The sequence below is a fragment of the Leopardus geoffroyi genome, chromosome C2 (assembly GCF_018350155.1).
Source record: "Leopardus geoffroyi isolate Oge1 chromosome C2, O.geoffroyi_Oge1_pat1.0, whole genome shotgun sequence".
NCBI classification, from domain to species: Eukaryota; Metazoa; Chordata; class Mammalia; order Carnivora; family Felidae; genus Leopardus; species Leopardus geoffroyi.
In genome coordinates, this window is record NC_059333.1 from 137,658,057 (window position 1) to 137,685,587 (window position 27,531).

Sequence of the window (27,531 nt, forward strand, 5' to 3'; positions counted from 1 at the left end):
GAATAGCACTGCTGTTCAATAAAGATGATTGAAGTAGAAAATAAGCAAGAACTGAAGGTTTTTTCAAACCAGTTGATATGTATACTATATACCCTCATTACCACAAAGAAAGAGAGAAAGTTTATTTCCACTTTTACAGAGTGCTGGCCTCTTGACATCTGGCACAGACCAGATCTGGAAAGTAGAAAGAACCATTTATAAAGATAAATATGACTGTTCTTTTTTTTTTTCTTATTGGGCCAAGCCAGCAAGATGAGATGAGGAACATAATAAAGTAAGAACATTCTCTCCTATGAAGGTTGGGTTCGGGGGATGGAAATTTGTGGTGGTAGTTCTTGGATCAGTTTATTATATATATATATATACACAGAAGATAACTCCAGTAAATGCTGTTTTTAAAAATCATCCTGTCATAACTTGGACTCCTGAGAAATGGACTCTGAGATGGAGTTGTGTATGCCTGACGTTTAACAGGGCTACTCTCGGAAACACTACCTGTGAGAGAGTCCGGGATGCGGAGAGAGAAATTGAACTGTAGCACATTAACAACAGGGACCACAGCCTACCGCATGGAGTGCTCTGGAGCTGAAAAGGCCTTTTAGAAAGGTCCAAGACTGAGGCAAGAGTGAAAGCCCTTGTGCCCCACCTTTGCCAGTGTTGGCTGCCCTCATCCATGGGGAGGGGTATGGCCTTGGTGAGGCAACTCTCTCCTGCAGAGAGGAACATATATGTGAGCGGCCATAGTTGAAATTCCTGACAGGTAATGAGAGTCTTGATCCTAAAGAGAACGATCTGGGTGACACATCCCAGCATCAACCACACACCATCATTAAATCTTAGCTCCATGGTCGACTAAGGGACAGGCTGCATGTTTTATCATTTAGAATATGTTTATGACTAGGTGTGAATGTGTGTTAGTGTCATTGTTTTGAATCTGTGTGCTTTCCTTTAGGATAGGAGATGGCTGGTTATAAGGGTCTGTCCTTAATATAATCTTAATCTTAAACATTTCAATTCTTTACAGTCAGTTGATGAGTGAGTGAAATCAGTCCTGTTGTCTTTAAATTACTCAGAAAAAGGAACTTATGATAGAGATGTAGTCTATTTCTACATATGTGGACAACGATTGAACTTTTTTTTTTTTTTACCCCTGAATGATTTTTACCCTGCCCTTAATAATACATGGCTGTTTATCCCTCACCAATTTGACAAATCTGCCTTCTACTAGGTTCTAAATATGGACATAATTGCATTATTATGGAATTAGTTACACACATATGTACATTGTCAACACTTAAATTATTCAGTTGAATTTTCTACCTGATTCAAAATACATGTATGTCAGAAATGTATATGTGAACCTGATACATAATTATGTCTATAAAATCCATATTCGGTAATATGTATAAAGTATCAAGAATGTTGTCAGGAAACATAACCATTTTCTCTTACTAACCTACTCCACTTCTGCCTCTAGAACTCCACTAAAATGACAACATGCTCCAAAAAGTCAATATATAATATACATGGGAAAGTACTACATTCTTTGCAGATCAAATAAGAAAAAAACAAACAATAAAACCAATGAAAAGGTGCTTGGAAGATAACTGGATTTTGAGCTCCCTGCATTTTCTCCTCCACAAAAGAGTATTTGAAGATGCTTTGAATTGAGGCATAGTTTGTTTTGTTTTTTTTTGTCTGTGTTTTTGTTCTTTTCTGGTTAGATGCCGATTGGTATTTTTCCCTAAACCAAATTTTTCTCAGGCTCAGTGAAAATTTGTTCTGGCAAGAATTGTCTCTTCCTTCAGTAATAGGAGCCAACATTTTTATAGCGCCTTCCACTGACTCTGCATCACTAAAACTCTTCATAAAAGTATTGTTCTATATGTATAGAAAACGTACAGAGGTAAGAAATAGACCTTTTGACAAGATAGAAGAGTGAAAAAGAACCACAGACTATCTCTGTACACTGTGTGAAGTAGGTTCTGCTTATGTACAAACAGCTAAATAATGAGATAGTTGTTCCTTCCATACTCCCATTAGTCAGTGGGTTACTTACAGAAGGAAGGCCACAAGTAGTTAATATACTACATTATTCAGGAAACACTGAAATACCTATGTATGTGTGAGTGGATATATTAATCTATACAACTCTATCTCCTAAGGCCACAGAGTAACACTGGCTTTTAAGCCGCACCAGAAAAGAAAAATTAGGAAACACGTGAATTATAGTTCTACCTGTATGCCTTAGCCATACTAATAAGCAAATACCTGTTGAACATTCATGTGCCACCCGGGGCGCTAAGTGTTGGCAATTTCAATAGTGAGCAGAAGAAATTTGGTCAGGAAGCTTATAAGCAATGGGTAATGTCTCACCCATTGGTTGTAATTCAACCATAAGGGTTACAACTTTATTAGAGCTCTAACAGACCAAAAGAAAACGGAAACATGTCATAATTTCAATATTCATTGTAGGGGAGGAAAAGTAATGTGCCTTCTGCCCTTTCAGTTTCTTGACTGCAAACCCTGGTCGTAAGACAGATAAACAAGAGAAAACAAAACAGTTTAATGACATACATACTTAGGTATATATGAGAGATACCCATGAAAAATAAGTAAACTCAGTGAGATGGTCCAATCCACCACCTTAAATATGACTTCAGCTAAAGACCAAAAAAGAAAAGTTGGAGTAGAAGGAGGGCCGGTTATGGGAGATGACCAGGAAAAGCACAGTAAAGTTTATGCAGATTTAAGTCAGTGCCTTCTCCATTGATAAGTTTCCTATGAGAGTCATCCTTCTTTTCAGGATACAGAAAGGATACACAAAAGTGGAGATTTCCTTTATAAATGTAAATTTCCTTTATGAAAGAGGAGAACTTCAGCTTGGTTTCCAGATTTTCTTCTTGTTGTGTCTGCTCTTTCTCAAAATAATCAACTCAAACTAACCTTTATGCCAAAGAGGCATATTTTGGGGTGATATATCTGCTATCTATATTCCTATCATCTTATAAATTCACGTGTGACATAGGCAACCTCTCCCATTACTCAGCTGAATAGACTTGGCACCTCTCCAAACCTCCATTTTCTCATATATATAGGATGGCTAACAATGTCTACTGGGGGTGTTATTCTGAGGAAAACATATGATAATGTATTTAGAAACTTAGAATTATTCCTTGTACACACATATATACATTGTGTGTAGTTTCTTCCCTTCTCTGCCAGTGGTAGCTTGTGAGCCATTTTTCTTTTTAAGCTTATCCAAAGGTAGGGACAGATACTCAATGAAACCTTTGCCCCAAGGGCTAAAAAAGAAAGATTTGAAATGCATGTAAGGTTGCAGAGTAAGTTTTTCCACTCTCAAAGCTAGGTAACAGTAAGGCTGTGAAAAGGGTGGGGAAGGCAGATGGGTTCTAAGAATGAAGCTCAGGCATCTAAGTCCTTGATGAGGGAGAGATGAGAATGATCTCTTCTCAGGATGAGGGAAACAGTAGAAGAAAATCAGAGCCCCAAGCTATCTTCAATGTGGGATCCCCTCCCCACAATTTCCTGTGAACTACTCTCATCCACCAGTCCTGGATACCTGAAAACCCCTCTAAACCTCCTTGAGAGTGGCAGACTAGAAATTTTCTTGAAAAATTGGAACATGAAAGGAAACTCCTTGTCTTATCAAGGTGGAATTTGGAATTTCTCTTTAAACTGAGGCAGTGAGGGACACATTACAAATGTTTAAACTAAACTAAATACATATTAAAACATAATGAGTATGTTAATATTGTTGCAGAATAGCATGCTTCTCTGCCCCTTCCCATCTCAGGAACCTTTCTGTGTACTTGTTTACTCCAACCCCTCACAAGGCAAGTATGACCAGAAGCATAGTTTGCAAATATGCTGCTTGTTCTTCCCTGTTGAGGACATCTGCCATGTTTGCTCTTCACCATGGCATCAGTGTTCTCACATGGCTGGGCCACAGCATGGGTGAGCCATTTGACGCTTCCCCTTTCAATGATCATGGAGGCTGTGTGGAACATTCAATTTAGCAGTAGCCATTCCTGCCTCTCATGGAGACTGCCAATGTGAACAGATGGGCCATTCGACAACCCAGGTGGCCTGCCCTACACAGATATAACTTAAAAGGTTTCCTTCTGGAAATGCTTGTGCAGTGCTTTGCACAGAAGTCAGATTAAGATGGAGAACTGCTACAGCCTAGAAGGCACAACTTCTGATAGTGCCGTCAACTGATCACATTGATTTCTCTTCTCTCAGAGGAATGACCCATCACCTGTTTTATGTAGCAAATAGAGGACGGTAAACAGTACACAAAAAGAAGAAAATTGTAAGTATGTATGTGCGTGTACACACACACACAATCATGCATATCTTTAGGTACCCAGAGGCTTCAATCTCCCCCAAAGTGCTATTACGCTCCAATCTCTTTAACTTTTGTTTTATGGTGTGCCTTTTGAAATTGGTACTCGTTTAAAATATTTTGTTCTTATGAGGTCTAAGTTTAAATATCTTGTGTCTTTTCCTTAAAAAAAAAGGGAGGGAGAGAGTGTACAAGTGCAAAGCTATAGAGCTCAGTGGGGAAATGTTTTTTAGATGAAAATATTTCAGCACTGAGAATTAGACTTTGGACTTCTCAGCATGGGCTGGTCTGGATAAAACACAAAGCTTTTGTTGACATCTATTTTCCAGCTCACATAAGGACTTTGTAATGATATTCTTTCAAACCCATCTGGTGATTTAGCCAAGACTGCTGAAAAGCTTCAGTCAAAATTCTGAAGAAGAGTTATAAAGCTGAGCTGTGTCAGAGGATTCTGGCAGCTAGTTCATATTTTGCTGGACTCTTTTGGGCAGAATCATGTGATAGGACTTGCTAGATATTGGACTGATTTAAGAAGTGACTCTATAATTACTTAAACTAGATAAGTGTACTTTTTGCTTTTGTTTCAAGCTCTTATCATAGCCCTAAGACTGACTTTTAGAGTTTTGATTAGCTCTTTCAAGAATGAAATTGAAAGAAAGGTGGGCTGGATTTATACATATATTAACATTATGGGGTTCATATATGCAGTATGTGAAGTTCATGGTATGAAGAAAGAATCTAACTCATAGAATAATTAGAAGAAAAAGTTTAGCCTGAAATCAAGATTTAAAGAAGAGTCTTGGAGCCTTGAAAATCATGGATCCACTGTGTGGGTCCACTTATACATGGATTTTTTACAGTACTGTAAATGTACTTTCGTTAAAATTTTCTCAATAATGTTTTCTTTTCTCTAGCTTACTTTATTGTAAGAATATGGTATGTAACACATAAAATGCACAAGATAGGTATTAATCAAGTTCGATTAAGTTTCTGGTCAACAAGTAGGCTATTGGTAGTTAAGTTTATGGGGAATCAAAAGTTATACATGGGCTTTTGACTGGATGTTGTGGGGGTTGGGATCCTTAACCCCTGTGTTATTCAAGGGTCAGCTTAGTTTGACACTAATATGGAGAAGGATGTTTCATTTTAACAAATTAAAATGAGCATTAAGATTTCTATTTTCACTTAGAAAATTCACCTTTCTCCCCAGTCAGAACTTGCAGTCTTTCTTCAACACTTCTCCTTGTTTACAGGTGATTTTTGCTTCTATTTCCGAACTAAATATTGGATATCTATAATATATCTCTCTTTAAGCTGATAACTCTTTGAGGTCAGAAACTAAGGCACATTTATTTTTACATCCTCAGCAACTAGCACAGTATCTTGTAGGAACTAAGGACATCAATATTTATTGAATTCAATCCACAAATACTACTGGAACACAATTAGCTTACAAGGTACTGTGGGGATAAAGACAGTACAAGACAGGGACCATTACCTAAAATAACCTACCGAATAAAACACCAAGATTTTATTAACATACTATGCAACAATTATTTGAACCCCTTCCTGGTTTTAGTATTTTTGTTATTCTCCTGACTCTGATGATTTAGATCATCTCTTCATGTTTGGTAATAGTTTAAGTGCTGTTCCTGAAGTAGCATTTTGCTTTTTTTTGTTTGTTTTTGTTTTCCTGTCATTTACTTTATTTCTTCTACTCTTAAGTCATTTTCTCTACCCCTTTTTTTTTCCATCTTGAATTCTCCCTGACTTGTCCTTACCTCATTAGCTCTCTTTTTAATTCTTTTTTATTTATTTACTTTTCTTAATCTCTTTGTTTCCATACCTCTCCTCACACAAAATACTATAATTTACAATTTATAATTTATTTAAAAATTATTCCTAAAATTCTCAGGGTACCTGGATGTCTTGGTTAAGTGTCTGACTTCGGCTCAGGTCATGATCTCACAGTTTGTGAGTTCAAGCTCTGCATTGGACTCTGCTGTCAGTGCAGAACCCTCTCAGATTCTCTGGTCCTCTCTCTCTCTCTCTCTCTCTCTCTCTCTCTTATCTCTCTCTCTGCCCCTCCCCCACTCACACTCTTCCTTTCAAAAATAAATAAACATTAAAAAAAATTAAAGGTATTTCTAAAATTCTCTCCATGAAAATCTGCAATCTAACCAACCACTATATATTAAGGAAAATGTGTTAATCATAGTCACTCCTCTGTTAGAGTGAAGGTTTTAGGAATAGCTGTTGTAAGTGATTTAATAAGTGAATTAGAAGTCTCTGAGTTAAAAATTTTAATTTTGCCACTGCATTTTACATTTCATGTTACTCTCTGCTCATCTTTGTTAATCTGTTGTTTCTTGCAACCCACTGCATAAATCCTTCGTCTTTTTCTATTCCCCTGAGGATCATATATATATATCTGGCTTCTAAAATACCTTTCTTTTTCTTATTTTTCTAATCAAAATGTTTTTGGAGCTATGTCCTTGCTATGGACTGAATTTTGTATCCCTCAAAATTTACTGAAGTTAACTCTCAATATGACTTAGTATTTGGGTATAGGGCTTTTAGGAGGTAAAGTTAAATGAGGTCATAATAGTGAGACACTAATTGCATAGGATTGGGGCCTTATAAATAGAGGAAGGTGGGGTGCCTGGGTGGCTCAGTAGGTTAAGTGTCTGACTTTTGCTTTCTGCTTAGGTCATGATCTAATTGTTCCTGATTTCAAGCCCTGCATCAGGCTATGGGTTGACAGTACAGAGACTGCTTGGGATTCTCTCTCCCTCTCTCTCTCTGTCCCTTCCACACTGGCGCTATTTCTGTCTCTCTCAAAATAAAGAAACTTAAAAAAAAAATAGAAGAAGAGATACCCGAGTTTTGGCCAGGAAAAGAGAACTCCAAGGATCAGCCATCACCTTGATAATGGATTTCCCAGCCTTTTAGAACTAACTAGTATGGTATTTTTTTCTGAATTTTCTGAAAAATGCTCCTTTTTAACCTTATAAATTTTGGTTTTATACTGTAGAAATAATGTTACAGCATTTCCCCTCTCATTTTTTAAATATATAGGAAACTAAGCCTTATATCAAGATTAATTGACCTTGAGTAAGTTCATTGCTCCTTTCTGATGCAGAAGTTGGAGGCTGTATTAATATGCAGAATTCTTAGCCCACTTACAGTGTGTGTCATCACTTGTGCTACTCCGTTTAATTTCATCCGAAATGAAATTGGTGAATATCCTTCCATACTCTTGGGATCCAATTTCAGTGGGAATGAATTACATTGAGAAACACACACATACCAGACAATTCAGGTAGGACATAGGAAGGACAAGAGTCTGGTCTTCCCACAGAGACACTAATTGATTTCCAAAGTAGGTTCATGTATCTCTCTTTTCTTAAGCTCTTCTGAGTGTTTTAATGGATAACTGGGTAAAAAATAGTAAGTTATTGTTCATTGATGAATATCATTTGACAAGCACTGTATTAAATATTTTATAAGCCATATATTATAAGATTAAATAATACTATGTGTGAATCACATTGATAGTATTATTTCTAGTCCCACTTCAAAGGTGAGGAAGCTGAGGCATAAAAAGTTAATTTGTTCTAATTCACAATTAGCATATGAGAGAACTGGGACTTGAGCCTAACTGCAGAGCATGACATTTTAATCACTATATAAAACACCAATAGATGGCCCTTTTCTAATGCCAGTATGATAGGGAAAGGTATGACACAATAGGCAGAGAGGGAAAGGTTAGGACCTGAGGTCCCTGGATGGGGAAAAACACATGTTTTAAAACAAGGCTGGGCCCATCTGACCCAACTCCCTCAGGCTTAAGGTTCCTCTTAAGGTAACAGACACCACCTACCCCCCATCAAGTTCCCCTCAGGAATTTGACAGTCAAAATACCTGACTAAAATAAGTAAACCATAAAACTTACATTCTACAAGGAGCAGTGTGACCATAGTGTGAATCCTTACACAGTGGAATTCAGCCAACCAGAAATGAACAACCCAGAACCTAGAGTGATGAAGCCAGTAAGGGCAAAACCTGAGAAGGAACAAGGGGGAAGGGAAGGAGGCTGACCAAAACCCAATAAAACAAAGTTCCTTGCCTATAGTCAGGGGTATTCACTTTCTAAAGCCCCCTCTCTGTAAAGAGAGTTTTCATACCATTCCTATTTTCTAATCTTATTCTCTAATAAACTTTTGCCTGCTGCTCATTTTATTCTTTGTCTGCCTCTTCATTTTTCGAAGCACTGAGACAACAAATCCTGAGTATTGAGGTAAAGAATCCTGCGACACCAGCTCCAACAAAATACTTAGGCTATGTACAGTACTATAGACCTTTATCCCTGGAATTCACATACTATTCAGAACAAAAACAAGAACAAAAACATTTAACGGGGAAAAATAACACAACCAGAGGCTATTTTAGACAGAAACAAAGAAATACATCTTTCAATAACATCATTAAGGTTAGAAATACGTGTAAGAAGCCAATGCTGTGAAGTTACAACTGGCTGAGCTGCCACAGGTTTCATTCAAAGGAACAGGCCAATTTGTCCATAGTGCTAGTTTTGTGGGCATAAAGATTGACTGCTAAGATACTAGCATTTCAAAGAGACAGGGGCGAACGTCTTAGATTTTTATTGATGCTGTCATTCTCCAATCAGTGGAGGAAACCTCTTTTCTTTTGATAGATGATGGAAAGCTTCCACTCACTTTCATGTCTTACTTCTGTAGGGGAGGAAATATAATTTTCCTCCTACCCTTCCAGGTTCTTGGCTGAGGTGGACCCCCTGTAATAGAAGTTAGCAGGAGAAGCACCAACAGAAGTTTAATAACCTATATACCTTCAGTATACATAGGAAAAACCTCAGAAAACTGAGTAACTCTCCCAAATGGCTTAAACCATCACCTTAATATCTTCAGCTAATGACAAAAGAAGATGTTGTAGGTGTGGCCTTTATAGGAGCTTACCAGGAAAAGCACATTACACAAGGGTATGATTGTTATGCAGGTTTAAGTCATTGCTTTCTCCATTGATAAGAGTTTCTGGAGATTTAGAGTCATCCTTCTCTTCCTGAAACAGAAAGGAAGAAAACCCTTATAATGGAGACTTCCCTTGTAAATGTATTACATTTATAATGTAAATACGCTTATAAGAGGGTAGCTTCTAGGTTTTCAGAGCTTCTCCTGTGTGTGCTGTTTCTTAAAACAACCTGCTCAAAATAATCTTAATACCAAAGATACGTGTTTTAGAGTGCCAAATTCTGCCCCCCTTCACTTCCAACTTTTGTGTCTCTGTTGATTGAAGAAATAAACACGTAATTTTTGAGGTTGAATCACTTTAATACGTGTTTTGCATTGCCAAGTGTGTTCTAATAAAAGCACGAAGAATATAATTTTTGCACGTTTCAAGAGATTAACCTTTTTTACAACTTTTCTACAAAGATACATTTTCAAAGATATATTTTCAAAACAAATGAGTTTTCTATGGAAATGTAATTGGTGAATATTCATTCTCTTCGACTGACAAAAGGTATCAATTCACATATACGTAGAATGTAAAAATATACACGTTAGCACACAAATAGGGAAACTTCCTTTAAAAAGCTAAGCTAGAGCAATTTATTTATTTACTGACTGACTGACTTACCATATGGAGATACCATTCAGTCAGAAGAGTTACATAAAGTAAGAACCAATTTTTGGTTGTATCTCCATAGCAATTTCTTTTCTTTTTCTCCTCTGCCTTAAAAAAAAAAAAATCTAGTTTGTCCTGCTGCTGTGGTCTCACTGCAATGTTTTTATAGTCCATTTAGCTTTTACAGGATTTCATCATACTCTGGTTGACACCAACTGTTCTGAGGAGTCCCAGGGGTTCACTTTGAGTCCCAATACATAACCTGAGTTTGACGCGTTCAGTTTAACATCATCCAGATCAATCTTAAGAATTAAAAGGAGGCTGAGAGTGTTAAATCAACAATAGTTTTCACCCAGGCAGGGAGAAGGAGATGGAGTGAAAGCTAAAGGGCTGTGTGCTTTTTAAGGAGGTACAGTCAGTCCCACAACAGAGCATTTGTGTCACATAGAATCCTAATTGACCAAGTTATTTACCCTCAGGGGAGACAAGTTTCCATCAGAAGGATGCATTTGCCATTTGTTAAGTTGCTGGAATTCTAACCTCCTTAGTGTAATTCTAAACTCAAGTTTCAGTTGTTTAAATATGTGGCACAACGGAAAAAGATGGAAAAAAATAAGACTCACAATGTCCAGTTCCTTTTTACCATTTCATTCACTCATAACCTTATTTTGACTTCTTTTCCTTATTTGTAAGTTGGTCAAACTAAAACTGGTCCTTCCAACCATAGTTCTATGAGGATCAGAAACAAATAATGATATAATTAATGTGAATGTGTTGTAAGAATTTTAAGGTGTTCTATAAATATGGGTCACACTTCTCTTCTTAACAGTAAAGTTTTACATTCAGGTAAGTGTGAGATTAGAAGAGAAATTCCCATGCCTGAGAAACAAATGTGTAACAAAAATAATAACATAAGGCGTATGTTCAAAGTGTGATGAATAGAAGAGTATGTATCAGTGTATACATGGAAAAGATGAAGTTAACCAGTAATGTCAAGATTGGACTGTGAGTTATCTGAATGCTAGGTAAAGAGACTGAATTCTGTGGGATGATGGGGTTGTCATGTGATGGTTTCAAGTTTGGGGAGGAAAAACATTTTCTTTTCGGCTCTTGGTTCTTCAGCTGTGCTAATGACCAGATTAACATAGGACAGATTAACAGGAGGAAAACAAATTTAATCACCTACATACAGGAGTCCCATAGAAATATGAGACCCAAGGACAAGTTGGTCAGTTGAGGCTCATATGCCATCTTGCGCTAAGGAATAGGTTTGGGGTTCTGGGACTTAAAGGGGAGAAAGATATTTTTTAGGACAATAAGAAGAGTAAATGTTTGGTAATTAAATGTTTGCCCTATACAGATAGGTCTTTTAGATAGAGTTATCTCAAGTAATAGCTCTTTTAGCCCTTTATCTAAATTTTTATAGGTAGTTAAGGAAGAGGTGAAAAGTTTTCTTGAGTCTACTGGGTTTTGATTTCCTTCAGCTCAAAATAATCTACATATCAAAGCGAAATATTTTAGGGCCATGTATTCTGCTCCCCCTACAAGCAAAGGATAAGAAAATAAAAACTTAAAGAGTATGGAAGTTTAGAAGGTAAATGGAAGGTCAGATAGTAGATAATAGTAATTGCCCACACATAAATAAATGATTGTCAGAATTATGATTGTGATAGTAACGATGGAAAGGGATAGATGTAAAAGATTCTGGAAGAAAATCATCCCATATTTTTGGTTAACTTTGACCTAGGTGTCTTTTTCACCACTGCATCCCCAGTGAGTAGATCAATACCCAACACATCTATACTCAATAATTATGTGTTTAATAATAAATGGAAAGGAGTTCATGAGGAGAGCAAAAGGAAGTCCTGTGTTTTTTATCTTGAGAGATGTATAAAATGCTCATATAAATGATCTTTTGTACAAAGTCAATTCTGAGAGACTAGCTTTCAGGAAAGGGAAGTTTAAGCATGTTGCATTTTCATATCAATAGGATGTTGCGATAGAGCTGTCAAGGAAGTAGCTGAAAGTTCAAAATAGAAGTTTGGGAGAGAAATCTGTGGTTTGAGATATAAAGGACATTTGGTAAGATGATAGATGTAGGCTAGTGTTTTTCAAATGCGTGGTAGGCATACACATGAACACATGCATGCCCACATACACTTAAAAGGTTGACAGAAGCCTTTAACAAATAAAACTAGATTTTCTGCCTCCTGCCTTAGGCCTATCTCATCCCTGTGAAAATACCTTCAAAAGAAAAGCAGTGTTGATTTGAAATTTTCTTGAGGGGATGGTCAAGTAGGATTACATTTGTCTATACTTAATAGAACTTGCTCAAAAGCTTCTTTTCATCCACCTCCTCCCAAAGTCTCAGACAGCCCAACAATAGTTCTGGTTTCTTTTCTCTATTTTTTTAAAATGCTTTTCTTAGGCCAACCCTTCCAGTTCCGGAAGATTTTCTTTTTTTTCTTTTTTTTTTTTCCTCTCTCCTCACCACCTCCTCCACAACTCTGGGGTCCTTGCAAGCCGTTCTTCAGAATTGTAAAGAGTAGCACAAAAATCTCAGTGCCCCAAACAAAGAATCCTTTCTCTTTGTGGAAATGGAAAAGTGAAAGGGTTGTAATTATTTACAATTTAATGTATTTTTTTCCTGCCATGTCTAAAAATCCTACCATGGATATTTTACCTTGCTCAATGCAGTGGCAAGACACAAAGAAGAAACAAGATCATTCAGAGTTCAAAGTTTTGTCAAATAAATGTGTTTGTTTTGACGCTAAAGAGTCATGTATAATACACTTTAGCAAAAGATAAGTGGTATGACTGCTGTATCTCCTAGAACTTCTTGACAATTGTAGGGGTCAAGGGCAAGCTGCACCAAGATGGGTCCCTTTGACAGGAACTTTGAGTTAAAAGCAATTAAAACCAGCAGATGCAGGAAGAAGCTTCTAAACAGCTCCTCCTTTACCACCAACAGCTTGTTTATCCCAGGAAGAGAGCTATTAACAGAGATTTCCCTTTACTTCAGAAATATCCACATAATGGAGCAAGTTTGTTTCCCCAACCTCTCCTTTCACCTTCCTGCTGATGGTTCCTTTCCCCGTTGTATCTTCAGACCTACCCTCTCCTTAGCCCATATAAGTATCATGTTGCTTCACTGTCTTTGGAATTTCCATGTCTGTGTGGATTCCCCATAAGTATGCCATTAAATTGGTTTTTCTCCTGTCAATTTTTCTCATGTCAATTTGACTCTTAGGTCGTCTTAGATCTAAGGAAATTCTTCCTCCCCAACACGGTCTCAACTCTGGTATCTGAAATTCTGAAATGGCTCTTATGCTGGAAATGCTGAAGGGAATATTAGACTTTATTTGTGGCCTTAACTCAAGCCCATGGCTGGCAGCTCCACCTTTCATGATTGTTAGTAATTACAAGAACAGTTCTACTGCACACTTGGTAAATGAATAAATATCAAGTCAATAAAATATAATCGGTCAAATTATTAGTGACTTTTTTTGGAAGGCTAACTTTTCACTGGAGTTACCAGGGTCAGGTGGTAAAGGTTGTTGTCACCTCATAGTGCTCTGGCCTTTGATTTAGTTATTCTTGGTGTGTGTGTGTGTGTGGGGGGGTGGTTCTTATTTTCCAGTGGTCTCATTATCTTTGGCAGTCCTTTTTTTTTTAATATTTATTTTTGAGAGGGGGACAAAGTGTGAGCAGGGAAGGAGCAGAGAGAGAGGAAGACACCGAATCCGAAGCAGGCTCTAGGCTCCGAGTTGTCAGCACAGAGCCCTGCGTGGGGCTCGAACTCAGGAACCACAAGACCATGACCTGAGCCGAAATCTGACGCTTAACTGACCGAGTCACCCAGGTGCCCCACTTTGGCAGTCTTTTTAAGAATAATAAAGTTTCTTTCAGAAAATAATACTTTTAACTATTTCTTAAGAATAATGCTTTCAAGTGCATACAATAAAATGCACAGCATTTAAAAAGAAGCCAATCACATTCAAATATAATTGTATAAATATTTTTAAGTTTGTCATGTTCTAATTAATATATACACTTCTTTATTAGCACATTAAATAACAAGATTTAGCAGTGGATCTAATAACTAATAGAATTTTGAAGTAGTCAAAGTAGTATGTTGAGATATCTACAATGCTTGTAAAGTGATATTTGTGACTTGAACCAGTGATAAAGACACAGATCTGCTTGACACCAATGTTTTATTATTTTGTCAACATAGTTATAATTGAAGGGCATGCTCTATATTAAATACAGGTTAGCAAAAATTAAGTTGTATTTTTCCCCCCTTTCAAGTCTGTGAATTCTATGCAAGATTTCAGTAGACTTCAGGGTAAGAGCCCTACTAAGTTTTATTTCTTGGCTACTTTCTAGAGGCTGCAGGCTAGAGCATTGATGATTATAGCATTGGCAAGAACGGTGGGGTTCTTGTTGAGACCTTGACAAGAGATAGCACAAATTGGGACCTGTGTTTGCTCGCCATATAAATTCTTGCTAAGGCAACAAATGACAGGTGGTAAGATCAATGCTTTTACTTTGATTGGATTCATAAAAAGGAAAAATTGACCTGTGTAACCCGGAAGAGAGGTAACAGGGTGTTTCAGTCAAGTCTGGACTTTTTTTTTTTTTTTCTTTTTGGTCAGCTTTAGATTGGCATATGTTTACTCCAACTTACCCAGAACCACAATCCTTCAGCTTTGAAAGAAATTGAGACATAGGAATTATTACATGACTTTGGGAGAAACAAGGTAAAATGAGACCAGCATATATCTGTGCATTGCACATATATGGGTTTGAACCATGGCTTTGTGTATCCTTCGGAAAATTCCTTTGCATCACTCTGTGGCCACAGTCTGTCTGTCTTTACTGAAGATAACATCTACTTCATAGAACTGAAGAACACCTAAGATGAGATTCGCTATGTAGAGTATCTAGCATAGCACTTGACACTTAAAAGGCACCAATGTGTTGTCCAAGTTTAGACAACTAATTAGCCCACTAACACTCACTGAGTCCTAACAGCGTGTCAGTTGCTGTGCCAAGGATCAAACAACTTCATTGCTTTAATAATCTCATGAAGTAAAATACACAATTATCACTAAATCACACATGAGGAACTTGAGACTTTTAGATACAAAGTAATTTGCTTAAATTTAACTTGCACCACTAGAAGTAATAGAGTTAGGATTTGAATCCTTGTTTTTTGATCCCACACTCCCAACGCTCCAACTATATCCTGCCACAAAATTTGTGTCAGGTCTAGTGACACAACTGGAGAGTCTTCTAACTCTTATACCGCTATTGTTTGCTAATGTCTTGTGGACAGTTTAACTCTTGAAAAGTTGTAGCAGACTCCTCTACTAGTACTTATTTCAACCTAAGAATACTTTAGATCTGAACTTATTTCATACTTATGCTAATGACAGGCTTTTTTTTTTTTTTTAATTTAGTTTTGAAGATCATCCCACAAATGAATTCCATTTCCTCAAATGTAAGAACAGGCTGTTCTTTTGGCTATTGACATTCCATTTTGGATTCCACAAAGGGCTTTAAACACAATCACTTTCACAAGCCTTTGATGCAAAGCAAGTGACTGCCTAATGTTATTAAGCAGCTGAAGGGCAGGTAAATTGGCTGTGTTTTCTAAAAACGACTTTCATTTCCATCTACAACATGATTGCACATTGTAATATAGCACAACAAAGAGTTGAACACTGAAAAGATAAGCTTTAAAACAGAATATAAATTCCTAAAGCACAAAAGCCATAGTTAAAAAAAATGGAAATAAAAAATACATGTCAGAAAGACCTTTCTACCACAGCACTGAAAAGAACTTTGCATATCTTTCAAGGAGCTTTCAACATTTTAAAGCTAGTTTAATCGCAACATTATTTTTATTTAACAATTTCCATTGAGTAGATTTTTGAGCTTAAAAAATGTGACTGCTCTGGGAAATGAAAAACTATAACAAAGAAAGCTTGGCTAGAGCTAGAGGTCACAAATGTTGTTCAGTATGTTTCATATGTTGCACAACCTATAATTGATGAGTGATAAAATCAAGAAAGGTTCTTACAAGGGTAGAAAGTTCCCTATTTAAAAAAAAAATAACTGAAACCTATTGCTGTTTAAAAAAAAAAAGAAAAATCCTGGTTATTTATATTCTGTGAGAAAACTATAATTCCAGTTTCAAACAGAAAGCCTATCTACTAATCACCTAAAGCCAAATATTTTAAAGGAATGTAGGGAAAATTCAGTTTTTAACAAAGACATTCTTTTTATTATGATTATTCTGTTATCTATTGAACCAAATTGGCAGTGCAATTTTACGGGTTCCCAAACTTAGTTTAAAACTAAAATGGAAATATCAGTGAATCAAATGGTACTTGTGGCTCACCAAAAATAAAATTCTTTTACTGATCATTTTATCAGTAAAATTAATATAATCAGTACATTTATTAATTACTATTCTGAGCAGGGGTCTGGAAAAAGCTAATGTTATCTTCTTGTTTTTATTTTTTAATTTTTTTTAAGTTTATTTATTTTGAGAGAGCGAGCAAGCAGGGAAAGGGCAGAGGAGGAGACAGAAAATCCCAAGCAGGCTCTGCACTGTCAGCACAGAGGCCAATGCAGGACTTGAACTCATGAACTGTGATATCATGACTTGAGCCAAAATCCAGAGTGAAGGCTTAACCAAACTGAGCTACCCAGGCACCCTGTTTCTTTTTAAATAGAAGTATGTGCTTTGCTTCTTGATAGGGTACGAGAGAAACTTAGATTACCTCCAGTCTCCAAACTTAGGTTACCTCAAAATCTGTGAGATGCCCTTTGCTCACCCAACCTTGGTCTGCCATTGCTTTTAATGCTAGTCAAAGATAGTTTGGGGCAGCTGTGTCTCAGTTTTGGCAGAGCTAGGATGTTTTCTTTCCCCTAGCGGATAAAATAATTAATACATTTATTTACTCATTTGTTCACAAAATGTAACTATGGAACAAATTCTGTGTGAGAAGCAGCGAGTATTGGCCTCCATGGGACTTATAATCTAATGGGGTGGGGGAGGCAAACAGATTTCAAGAAAAATCACGAAAATTTCAACAAGTGCTCTAAAGGAAAGATGCATGATGCTATGAGTTTATGGAGGATTGACTTGGAGGATGATATTGATTCTCTACCTCTGTCCTATATCCATACACTTTGCAGTGTGTCCTGATAGTTCTCATTCAGAAGTGAAATCTATTTCCCTACTCTTTGGACCTGTGCTGGCCTTGTGACTTCATTTGGCCAAGAGAAAGTGACAGAATTGACATTGCGATTGCTGCTCACCTAGGTCTCAAGAGGCTTTGTGAGACGACTCTTCTTGTTCCTCTGCCTTCATCGTGAGAACGTGCTTGACCCAGTCTGCTGGATGAACTACATAGACCAAAGTAGAGTCAACCCCGTAGTCCTATCCAAGGCCCTGGACACATTTGAAAGCCCAGAGAAATCAGAACTGCCTAGTTAACTCACAGCTGACCACAGACACATGAATACACTGAGCCGAGCTTATGTCTGATCAGCAGAATTGCCCTCCTGACCCAGAGGCTCACGAACAAAGAAAGAACTGTTCTTGCTTGTATGCCACTGTAGTGTCATGATGGCTTGTTATGCCACATTGCCATTCAGATAGATAATTGAGGCTCTGCCAGGTGAGTTCAGGCCAGGCTTGCCTAAGGAAGTTATTCTTCCTTCTTCTGTGAAGAATATAAAAAAGGAATAAGGATTAACAATGCAAATGGAAGGAGAAAAGAACAGAGAAAGTAGATAAAATGGGCTAAAGCCTATAAGCAACAGTCGTAAGGGGTCTAAGGTGACCAGAACACAAATGTCAATGGGAGTGTGATGGAAGAGTTGGAGGTAAAGGAAACACCTGTAGGGCCTTGTAGACCATTTCAAGTTGTTTTGTGTTTAATATGAGAATAATGAAAAGAACTTGAAGGGTTTTTAAGCAGAGAGAGAATGTGAGAAAGATGTATTTGGCTACAGTGTATAGAACATGGGGAAAAGCAGGACTTCCCAGGAAGATTTGAGGGGAGAGTGGTGATTTTTTGTTGTTTAGGGCAAGGCATTAAGTCATGAGCCCCAACCCTGGATCATCATTGCAACTTTCTGATGGGTGTTCACATCTTTCTAAATTACCTTTACCCCGCTTTGAAAGTCAGCATGGCAAAGTTTATAAAGCATGTGTTCTACCTCTGCCTCTCCCACCTATAAGCTTCATTTCTTTAAACTCTATCAGAAACCCTGGTATTCATTCAATTCCTCTCATCCAAAATATGTCTACATAGATACTCCAATGTGCTCACTTATTTATTTGAAATGACGCGTCTTTCTCTTGTTTGTGCTCATTTTGCCTTGCGGATAATGTAATGCTTTGTTCTTTTGTAAATTACAAGGGGCTGCAGGGGCGTTGGTTCCGATTACCCTGGTGAAAACAACACCAACTCTGTAAAGCCATTCTCGATCATTCCCAATGGCTTTTCTCTCGTATTCTATAGTTTGTCCCTCCTAAATAGTTACTTAATGGAATACATATGAGAAAATGCTTGTAGCTGCAAATAACAGAAAACCTTTTTAAAGTGAAACAATATGGTGTTTAGTCGTATCATTTAAGTGGAATATGGAAGTAGCTGGATTCATGTTGGATCAATGTCATCAAGGCTCTGGGTCATATCTGTCATGCTCTTGGCCTTCTCTGGGTTGCAAAATGCCTGAAACCCTCTCTCATGATCTTTGGCTAAAACTGGGTCATATGCAAAACCACAGATCGATATCTGGCAACAAGGAATGGAATTTCCCAGACTGGATTAGTCCCTCTAGTACTTATTCCCTCAGTCAGACACATTGGGAATCTGTCAGAGGTAAATGTTTGGTGGGTAGGTAGCCAACAGTGACTGCCACTCAAAGCTTAATGATTATTTCTGTTCTGATCCTCATCTAGCTGTGTATTTCTCTAGATTTTTAAACTTCAGACATGGCAATTTCCTATAACTCTCTGATGATACACTGTTTTATTTCTCTGTACCCTAGCACACGCTATTTTCTCTATTAGGGATGTCAACCCTTTGCCCATTTCTAACTACCTAGAGAAAGATTCAACTTTTGAAGTTCCATAGGATCATCACATTTTCTATAAAACTTGCATTGCTTCCCACACCCAGGTACACATTTAGTCACTCTCTTATTGGTATTACTTCAGTTTCTTATACATATCTGCATTATTATAATCATATCGTGCTGCATTATGATTTACTTACATGTTGATCCATGCCTCCCCTCACCCCCTGCCCACCACCATGACTCATTGTTCTTGCTTAGAACATAGTATGGTTTAGGGGTGCCTGGGTGACTCGGTCAGTTGGGTGACTGACTTCGGCTCAGGTCATGATCTCACAGTTCATGGGTTCGAGCCCCGCATTGGGCCCTGTGCTGACAGCTTGGAGTCTGCAGCCTGCTTCGGGTTCTGTGTCTCCCTCTCTCTCTCTGCCCCTCCCCCACTTGTGCTCTGTCTCTCTCTCTCTCTCTCTCTCTCTCTCTCAAAAATAAATGTAAAAAAAAAAAAAAGAACATAGTATGGTTTAAAGTCTGCTAAATGGTATTGAATCTAAGGTACCACATAGTACTTCATACAGGTCTCCTTTCTACTTGATGTCAAAGACCAACTGCTATACTTATCCATAATTCAAAGCACTTGCTATAGTGCTAGACAATGCATATCTTACTAGGCCATATTTTTCCATTGATGGGTGTTTAAATACCAAACAGTGAAAGAAAGATCATTATGGAGAAAACCAAAGGGCTGGTGCTGTTCTCATCATGAGGGGAGAGGTAGTTAGGGTCTTGGTAAGTCTTGATGACCTATAATAGACATTTCGGTTTGGAAGATGTGAGGCCCTCTGGGCATAACTGGATGATTGAGAAAGAGCTTAACAAAGCTAATCAACAAAATAGGAATTTGGCGATTTGAAGTAGCATCAGGAATGTTGAGGAAAATGACCTGCAGGGAATACAAAAGTCCTTAAGAATAGCAATAAGATGGAGTCAAAGTAAAGGAACAACCATGAGCATTCCCTTTGGGAGGAATGACCAATGATACTTTAGGTCATGATGTTTAATGTCGGTTGTTTCTGTATCATGTAACAATAAAATCATTCAGCCTTAGCCTAAACTTCGGTAAAAAACTGTCTCACACGACAACTAGTATCAGTGGTCCCAGGGGGGAATAAAGAAGATAATAATGTGAGGTATCCAATGTGTAATGAAGTGGAAAGGAAAGAATCCAGAAACAATAGGAACCATGATAGAGTTCATAGATGGCAGTACGCACAGGGCAGTAGTATTTTTCACATAACTCCTGAATTCATCTAATAGCCTAATTAATGAAGTATATAGAAATTGATACGCTTCTGCTTTTTTTCTGAATTGTAACAGAGGGAGATTGTTGGGCAGGGGAAGAGTGGAGAAACGTGCCAAGAGTAAGGCAACAATAATGGCACTTAGTACTTCTGTAATGCAACAAATAGTGACTGTGTGACATCTATGTACCAGGCACTGTGCTGGTTGCTGCCTTTATACATATGAATAACACACAGTTGGAGGTTTTATTTCCCTCATTCTTTTTCACTGAATCATTACTATTCTTTTGTCTTTCAGCTTGTTTTTCTTTATAGTCATCCTTCCTCTTAGAGTAGTTCCTACCATTTGTCTTCCATTCGTTCAGTTGAACTAGCCAAAGGGGCCCTATGGGACTTAAGTTGTGCTTTATGTTTCACGGGGTTTTTTTAGTGAGTTTAGAATAGAAGAAATAGATAGATTGGGACTGAGGAGCAAACTGGCTTTATTTTGCCCAAGGAAAATGGCGATGCATGTCTTCTAAAGCAGTGCTTCTCAAGCTGTCTGTGATGAAGAACTACTCCCTGCCTCCCTCTCTCCCTCTTTCCCTCCTTCCCTCTCCTTTTTTGCAATTGATACCATTTGTGCAACCTCATCCTTTTATAAAATAATAAAAGTGATTTTCTAAAGAAAATAAGTCATAAAACTATAAACTTTATTATTTCATTCCGCAGACTTTAGCGAATTGCTCTAAAGTTTCTAAATGCTTACTGTCAAATTGTGCAGGTATCATATTGCAGTCCACATACTGCCCCTGCTCCCCAGATCAGTTTGAGTGGCACTGCCCTATAATGTTCCTGCACATTGTGCCTTGGGGACAGCGAAAGACTTGACCAGGGCCCTTTCACGAGGTAGCGTAATACACATTTTATAAATCATTAATTGCCCCATTCACAACCAGACTCAGAGTCCACTCATATCTTTTGCTTTGCTTTCCAAATCGGGAAACTGGACTCCAAAGACTGTAAAATGCCCACTACCCCGACACTCCTTGTTTTCTTATATTGCAACATTCTCAGCCACAGAAAGATTTCAAAGGCTTAAAAATTGCTAATGTAGCCATCCTGTGGATTTTACATACCACATCCCTCTGGCTTCCACGTGAAATTCTCTCTGAATAAATCATCACTCACTGTGCTCTAAATCACTGGTAACAGAAGAGGAGTTCTTGAACAATGGATACTTCAATAGTGTATAATCGTATTTCATAATTTGTGCATGTATATTTGTGTAAACCTGTAAAGCGTTGAGAATTTTTCCGGAAAAGACCAGCATCTTCAGCATAAGAAGAGAAATGAAGTTTTGTTGTTGGTGGTGGTGGTCGTGGTTTAGAGTTATCCTGAGGATAAATAACAGGAATTGAGTCTGAAAATCTAAATTCCACTTTTGCCTTTCCAGCTGTATAACCCAAGCCACGTGTGAAATTTATTTTTTTCTATCAGCCATATTACAGAATAAAAAGAAACAAATGAAATTAATTTTAATGCATTTTATTTAAACCAAGATACCAAACGTATAATTTCTCTATAAAATGATTGATAAGATATTTTACACTCTTTTATTTGTGCTGAAATATTTAAAACGTGCTGTGCGTCGGCTCCCAGCTTAATTTCAAGTGTGTGATAGCAGTAGGTGGCTGGGAGCTGCTCAGATCCTAGCATAAGAGCCAGGGAAGATTCGGTGCCTTGAATGGGGCAAAGGAAAAAAGTAGAGATGGAGGCTTAGAATCAGGAGGTAGATATCAGGATGAGTAACGGAGAATTTCAGAGGAGAACAATGTTTTCTGTGTGGGTGTATACCTGCCCTGCAACACACACATTTGAGTGAATTTTTAGTAAAATGTCCATGTGTCAATAAATCCCTGGTGAATTAAGACTTCAGATTGGCAAGGTACAGAAATGCCAAGTCCTATTCCAAGGCTGCTTGGCCAAAACACGTTTGCAAGATGTAAACCTATTGTATATATGGCTCCTAAACTGATGTTGTTTTGGTTTCTCTTTTTTACAGATTCTTGTGGTTATTTTTTATAAAACTGTTTATGTGAGCTATCACTTAGGGAAATTCTTCATGGTGAGCATGAAGCATGTTTGTAAATTTTTATTACAATAACATTAAACAAACATGCTTATGTATAAGTATAACCCACCTTTGGTTACTTTTTTTTTTTTATTACGTTTCTTTATTTTTAAGAGGCAGAGAGAGAGCATGACAATTCTTTATTTTTGAGCAGCAGAGAGAGAGGGAGACACAGAATCTGAAGCAGGCTCCAGGCTCTGAGCTGTCAGTCCAGAGCCCGACGCGGGGCTCGAACCCACGCACCGTGAGATCATGACCTGAGCCGAAGTAGGACACTCAACTGACTGAGCCACCCAGGCGCCCCACCTTTGGTTACTTTTTTAGGCTAGATTCTGGGAAGTAGCCCTATGGAACCGCCGAGTACGTGAACATCTAAGTCTCTTGTCCTCTTCGAATTTATTCTCACAGTATATGTAGTAAAAGTTGGGGATCAGTTTATAGGCTTTATTCTTTAAATAATTACAGTTTCTATGGGGAAAATGGCACATCATCATTATTTTAAGTTCTGAATATTTATAAGAGAGAATATTTCTCTTCGGTTTATTGGTCATACTCAGTCCAATTTTTTTTCTCTGAATTGCTTGTTTATATATTGTGCCTGCAACCCTGCCATTACTTTTTCATCAGACTCCTGCAAATCCCTGTTCAGCCTGGCTGAGTGGGTGTGCAGAGAGGTAAAGTGATGAGGAGGCCCTGCTGCTGGGCTGCAGAGACCTCACTATTGGACTGTGGTCACAATAAAATATACTGCAGTTCCAATCAGTTAAATCTTGGTAAGCAACTAAGCTAACCTTTAGAATAAATCCATATACCCCTGAGGTCTGTCTGCTATAATAGCGCTACTAAAAGGCAGACAAATACTTTGAGTTTTATAATTTAAGCTTTGCCATCCCCTCAGAAGAGGATTGCTTTTCTAAAAATATATCTGCCTGCAAAGAGCCTTGGGGCGTGTGTGCTTCTTTTGCATTTAACCAGCTATTAAAAAATCCCTTGGAAGCTGTGACCTGCACAGGTCCAATCTGCTTTGGCCAGTAAATCAGTTAAGACTGGAAGTTCCCTATGACTTTTTAAAGATATGTTAGAGATCCTAAAAATAATTCTTCCCTCTTGGTAGAGGAGGGGAAAACAATTCAAGAGTGGTTCAAACGTAGCCAGAGTCTGTCCATCATGACTCTGATCGTTCTTCCCTGGCAGAATATACTTACTTCTATAGTAAACATTTGTGCTCCTGCTCCAGTCCATGTACTGTACTAAGAAAGGGAGCCAACCGCCAATAAGACCTTTTTTGCTCTTGAAGGTTTCAACTTGTAGTGAAATAAAAATACATGTAAATAAATGCAGTGTGAGGTGTTAAGTACTATGTTCCAGGCACGTTGAGGGAGCTATAAGAGCCTCAAGGAAAAGAATGACCACACAGACTGGGAATGGGAAGGGACTTTGCCAGGAAGTTGGTACTTGAGCTGAGCTTTAGAGGAGTAGAAGTTCCTTGAGCAGAGAAGAAAGGGGAAAGAAAAAGAGGTGACAGAAAGGAAATTAGGACTGCCCCATAGTTAAGAACACATTGGAGAATTTTAAATAGGAGAATGATGGTGATCAGAACGCACCAGATACTAATGTCTCTTCCGGGGTGCTATCACTCGCTGGCATGTTAGGCTTCAAACAGACTCATGAAACACTTGTATGTCAGCTTAAACAGAAAGCACATTGTCCAATTTAAATACTAATGCAAATTAAGAAGAAGAGATAAAAGAAATCCCTGAGCTCCCAAAGACATCAAGGACTGCTGTTCTATCATAGCACATATGCCTCCCATGAGGAATGTAAATGAGAAGGGCGAATTTGTGTAATTGGCATGCTGGACATTTCTCCGGCCTCAATTGCTTTCTATTATATTTGAAATTTTCAAGCCAAACCACCACAGTAACCACACCAGAAAAAAAAAGGCAGTTGAGAAAGAACACCCTGCAATGTTTATAATCCCACCCTTTCTCTGTATGTGCATTTTCAAATTGGGGTATTTTGATCAGGAATCTAATAGGATTTGGATGATAATCCCCATGAAAATGATGCCGGGATGTTCTTTAGCTTTTGATAAAGTCCCAAGTACGCAAGCAGTATAATCTTGAATAAGAAAAAGAGAACAGTTTTCTACACCAGGAGAAATAAAGCATAATGTAGCACTTTGACAACCTTGAAGGTGACTTTTCCAAGCCATTGATTAGCAGGTCCATGCCCTGAAATTCAAGTCAGGGAGATTCATTACAGTTCTTTCAGTCACTAGAGTATTAAAAACCAAAATGCATCATTAACTCAGAAGTGGGCTATGCCATTTGGCAGTAAGGGATCGACTTGACTTCTGTGACAAAGCCATCTATGCAGATTCTTTGGACTTCAACACAAAAGGGAATAATTGCTTTTTGCATTATACATAAAAGCAATTATTTTCCTACTGTTTTTCACTTTTGTCTATTTAGTCAAAAAGTGTGGATTGCTGGGAAGAAGCTTGACGTAGATGGACTCTAATGAAGAGCAGCACTGGACTTTGTTCGTGAAGGAGTTTTTGTAGATTTCCATGGTGGTAGTCTACCAGGAAGAAGTTGAAAGGAATTTAGGGAGTTGAGGAAGCAAGAGAGTGTAATGACCAGCAGGAGGTGCAGAGAATAACTGCTATTTTCTTCTTTCCCTGTTGTTTGCAAAAAAAAAAAAAACAAAAAAACAAAAAACAAAAAAACAAAACCAAAAGCCTTAGTTAAATGCCCTTTTCTCTCTGGTTTTGGTCGTTGTGATCCTGTACTTCTTCCTGCCACACCACATGAAAAAAATCATTTAGATCAGTTGGGCACTCATGCAACGTTTTGAGTTGGATTCCTGTATCATCTGCCTAGTACTTAAGCCATGTTATCTCAGGGAAGCCTAGCTCCTGCTCCAACTTTTCTCAGCCTCAGTTTCTTCATTTGCAAAAATGAGACCTAATAGCATCTCTTTTTTTATGTATCCGATAGGTGGTTTCAAGGACCAATTAGATAACAGAAGCATGTGTGTGCTATAACTTCCTATGCAGATTCAGCATATTTATAACTACCTTGTGTATCCCTGATAGGCATTTTAAGTACATTACCGTATTTAATCTTAATAATATTGTGAGGTCACTAGTAAAGCTCAGAGAAGTTGTAACTTGATAAAGAGGCATCGTGTACTCCACCTTGGTATTTATAGTAGAGGGATGATTTCCACACAACCTCTGATGTCAAGAAATAGTCTAGTGTGAGGATATAGGTGTAAGTAATGCACTGCAGTGGTATAAAGAATATAATGGGATAAAAAGAATAGATATAAACCCGACTTTGCACAATAGAGGAATGCTAACTCTTGTGCCAGGGGTAGAGAGTGATAGAAGAGAAAGGAGTGTGTGAACACGTGTGTGTGTGTGTGTGTGTATGTGTGTGTGTGTGTGTGTGTGTGTGTAGAATAGTTAGTATATCAGAGAATGCTTCCTATTGAGAGAGTTTAAAATACATCTTAGTATCTTTCAAGATACTAAGTTCACATGGCAGACTGGAAGTGGAGAGCAGTTCAGATTGAAAAAAAATTAGGATGCCTAGTAGGAAGATAAATGAGTGTTATACAAATGCTAATTCATTTCACCTTTTATTAACATAAGTGCTTAACAATAAAAGAATGAAATGAATTATGTAGACAAGCAGAACAACTTAGAATCTATCCTCCATTTTCTACCAATGATTAGATAGTGCTTGAAGACAAAATAGTGACGATGTTCAAACATGCAGTCTTTTCTTTCTTTCCTCCTGCTTGAGGGGCATTTATTTCAGCATTATTTGGAGACCAAGACAACCTATATATTTTCTTTTTTTTTTATGACCTATCCAGCCTCTGATCAGAATTCAGTCACCCTTTTACTTCCTCTAATTCTATGTAAGAAGTCAGGCAACTTAGACTCTTCAACACCAAGATAGCCAAGTTGGGGCCATAAAGTCTGAGATGACAAAACAGCAGAGTGGGGCAGGACTGTGTCCACTGGGCATGAAAATATGGAAGCAGTGACAAGTGGACATTATAACAGTGGTAGATTGGATCATCATTCCCAGTTATTCACCCCTTTGGCATGTGTCTTTGCATTGCCTCCCACTCTATGTTGGGTATATTCCTCACCCTGTCAATGCTGGCCTTGTCCAGGTGACTTGGTTTGGTGAAGACACGATCTGAACAGAGTATTTAAAAGTGCTTTCATGGTTTAGTTTGCCCTGTGTGCTCCTTGATCTATGAGATGAAAATGCCCCAGATAGTGGTTACCTGCTCAGCCTGAGCCACAAGAACGAGACATCGTGGAACAGAGACAAATGTGATCGGAATCCTAGAGACATGTATCCAGCCAAACATATGGAAATCAGCCAAACCCCTGCCAACATTTATGTATTTCAACAAAATCTATATTTATTTATATGCAAGTCACTGAGGTTTGATGTTGGTTTTTATGCAGCAAAAATTAACCATTTCGGAAAACAGTTAACAGTTGTTTATAAAGTTGAACAGGTAGGGGTAAATAGGACTTTTGAGGAAGATGGTAGGATAAGAAGGTCCTAAATTCACCTTGTCCCATAGCTACAACTAGATAACACCCACATCATTGTAAACAACACAGAAAACAACTTGAAGACTGGCAGAACAGACTATGCAGAGATAAATGTATAGAAGACGACACGTTGATGAGGATAGAAAGGGCAGAGACACCATTGGGAGCTAAAGGAACCCACAGGTGTGTCCATAGGAAGGAGAGAGACTACAAGTACAGAAAGAAAAAAATAATAGTCCCTTATACCAGGCACACATGGGTAAGATGAATCCCCATTACATTTGGTTTTGAAAACTGGAGGAGACTAATTTCACAAGTTCTTACAATCAGCAGAGCTTAACACTTGGAACATGAAAAATTAGCCAGCTTGGCTCTGGGAGACCCAGGAGGG